We start from the raw sequence: 3720 nt of genomic DNA, 5'->3' as shown, positions 1-3720 counted from the left end.
AAGAACAACATTTCATCCCCCATTCCCCCCACATTCAAGTGGTTTGTAACCCAACCCCAGCCAAAATCTATCACTTGGACAACACAGCTCTGTTTCCTGGATACCTAGGTAGATTAGGTGTGAATGTAAATAGAATCTGGCCCTGAAGCCTTTCCCCGCAGCCCCAGCTCACCACTAGCTGTCAGGGAGAGCTCATTTAGAGCTTACTAGTCATCATTTGAAATTATTAGGTTGGCCAACATCACCGAAATGAATGCACTGACATCATAAAAAACATCAGCTGTATAAGGAAGCAAAGAAGCTAGTCTATGTTCATACTTTTCAAATCTATTATACTTTTTCAGATACACATATTTGATCATACACTGTATAGGCTTTTAAAGTGTGTATTAATGTTTCAGTTTAAATTCAGATTTCCAAGCAGTCACTAAATTCGTATGTAACTAGCTCACAAAACTGGGGGAGGAGGGGGTGTTGGGGAAATTCAGGGGCGGTGTATACCCTCCCTGGGGCGGGGTAGGGAAATCAATGGGGGGGCATGCTCCTTGCTGCAGTGTATACATATCCATAGTCTCATTACTCTTTCAAACACCAACAATGGTCAAAGGCCTTTTGTCTTAGGTTGGCCAAGAAACTGCACCTTCAGCTGCTGAATGTGGATCTAATTACAATGATCCATGTACGTGTCACCCTGAGGCTGGATTACTGTAATATGCTATATTTTGGCCTGACTCAGTAGGCCTCTCACATACTAGAGAGATCCACATACAGCAGCCATGTCTGCTAAACACAGTGAACTGACAATAGAGCAGAATGGTAATAGCCCAGTGATCTGCAGTGGCTGCCAATTCAATCCAAGGTATAGTTCCCAAAATCCTGATCCTTCTTTTCAAATCCCTAAATAAACTACTATTAAGTTCTTTCATAAGTTACTTTCCTCTCTGTCCTTTACTAGTAAATATTTTTCAAAGGAAAACTAAGATCAATACAGCCAGGTTCAACTTACTTGGCCAGAACCAAGGTGTCCTCTAGAGAACGATTTTAGCTATGGGATTTGCTACCACCTGCTATTAGGTTGTGTCTAGGTCTTGCAATCTTCTTGCAAGATTCATCTCTTTCAACAGGCGTTTCTCTAAGAATTGATTTGCAATATGGCTGCAGCTATACACTCTTGGAACAAACCAACTACATCCACCGATTCATAAATAAGGGACTTGAGAATATGAGGGTGAAGAGGGTAATGGCTCAAAAGGACCAAAAGGATCAAAACTTTAAACATTTATTAAATGTACTCTAGATCCTACAGTTTCTTAGACATGCAAATGACAATAATTCATATCTGCCATTTTTGGAAACACTCAGGATGGTAAAATAATCTTTCAGATTATTTGACCATTCTAATTTCAGGAAATGAAATCATTAAAGAGGCTTTTTCTGTGTTTGACAACCAGAAATCAGCACCTTGAATGAATAAAACCTGCTTAGGTGATCACACTGGACTAGCTATTGGTTAATACTGATAATGTGTATTTGAAGTGTGTATCCAGAAATCCCTGACAGCACTGATAGGAAATGGAAATGCGTATATGTCAAGGAAAATGCATTAGATGTTGTACAGCCCTACTTTGGCGATTTGATAATTGTAGTACCTAAACACAAGTCTCACTGAGAATAAAATTTACCTTTATTGTCTATGGCCCCAATTCAGCAAGGTTTTTGAGCATGTATATTGTCCCACTGAATTCAATGTGACTACACATATGCTTGTGTGCATTGCTGAACTGGGGTCTGAGTATTCTGCATTTACATCTATGAAATATACTGCTACAGAGTACCCAGTAACTACAAAGAGCCTGATCCTACAAGCTCTTGAATGCCTTCAGTTTTCAAGCAATGAGACTTGAGGGCACAAAGCACTTTGTACGACTGGGTTTAGAAAGATTGCACAAAATAATGATTATAATACAGTGTTTAACACTGTTACATTCCCTTTCATCCTGAAAGATTCCAAAAAATTTTACAAACTACAATTTATGAAGAAAACACTTCATCCTTCACAGCAACAAAACAGATTAACTGTTTAGCAGCAGACAGCAAAAACACATAATAGTTTGGGACAAGAAGTAAAGAGAAGTCCAAACCCAAGGATTCTGGGAGGAATTTATGTAGGCTTAATTACCCAAATTAGAATTTAACCAGAACAGATGGTAGTTACTCCTATCGTTGCAAAAAATGGCACAGGCTCTTGAATGATCACAAGTAGTCAGGGGACCTTAGTTTAACATCTGCTGTGAGAGATGCCACCTTCAACTTCTTTTGTAACTGCTGGGGTACAGAAATGCTGTAAAATCTGCAAGGTAACCTAAAAAGGAGTATGAAAAGAGGAGTTACAGCTTGATTTGCTTTGAACTAGAGAGGAAGAAAAAAAAGTAAAACTCTCACATGGCATATGTTTCAGACAGAATCCACTGAGATGTGCCTGCTGTGGACTGATAACTGAGACTGATAATAAATGTACTCTGACTCTATCAACCCAGAAAAGTTATCATTCTGCTTGCAGGTTTGAAGGCAGCTCCTTATAAAATAAACAAAACAAACAAACATAAATAAATAAATAAAGCTGGGCAAAACACGGGTCTAAGTTGGATCCTAATACCTACTTCTCAGCCTTCCCAGCCTTTGGATCCTAATACCTACTTCTCAGCCTAATACCTACTTCTCAGTTAAAAGAAACCCTGGATTCAGACTACCCTGACATGGGTTTGCAAAGCGAAAATCCAAGCTAACGTGGTTCTGCTAAAAGAAACCCAGGTGTCCTCATCCCATCTCTACTGGAGACACCTCTAGTAATGTAGTGTGCTAACTACAGGATTAAAAAAAAAAAGTACCTGTGCTAATCATATTGGAGTGTTTTGTTCAAAGCGCTGAGATTTTATTTATGTGATTTTTATAGCTGTACCGTTGTTCAGTATATTTTATGGAGCTTTTTGGTTCCTACCTCTCTAATCAGGCATACAAAGAATGGGCTTAGTCTTGACCTCAATTTACATGGTTGAATGAGGCATGTAACCAGAGAACCAAATAATCTGGCTGCATGGTTCTAGGGAAGATTGTGTCAGTGTATAAAAGGGATTAGGCAGGGAAAGAGCAGCAATCATCCTGTGCCTGGCATATGCAGAGCTGCTCAAAGGTAGGAAATGTTATGTAAATTAGCTGTTCCATCCCAGCTAGCCTTATATATACATGTTGACCCTCTCTCTTCTCCCAACTGGGGTCTTCAGGCTGCAAAAATCCTTTTATAGCTCCAGCAAGGTGAAAGAAAAAAGCAACTGGGTTTTTTTAACCTAAAACAAACAAACAAAAAACAACCAAATTGTTCCCAAAAGCTGGGAAAGAGGACACTTGAGTGACTATTGTCAGGAAGAGGGAGGAGTTGTGTGACTTTTTAAGTGCTCTTCTGCACAGGGTATCTCCTGCAGCTGTAGATCTTAGGTGGCCATGTGTTTCTTAAAGACTCATTGCCAAGAAAAATTCTAAGCCCTGGACTGAGAAGAATGGAAAGAGTTAATAAAAGTAATAGATAATGGATTAAAATTAAGGATAACTGCAGGAAAGGAGTAAAAAAAGGAAACATTATCTTACCATGGAAACTGCTCATGCTGCAAATAGATAAGGGTCTGTCAGCATTGCCTTTTTAAATCCCCTATTTACAGGGATTTA

This window comes from Chelonoidis abingdonii, chromosome 1 (assembly GCF_003597395.2).
Source record: "Chelonoidis abingdonii isolate Lonesome George chromosome 1, CheloAbing_2.0, whole genome shotgun sequence".
NCBI classification, from domain to species: domain Eukaryota; kingdom Metazoa; phylum Chordata; order Testudines; family Testudinidae; genus Chelonoidis; species Chelonoidis abingdonii.
This window is presented reverse-complemented; position numbering follows the sequence as displayed.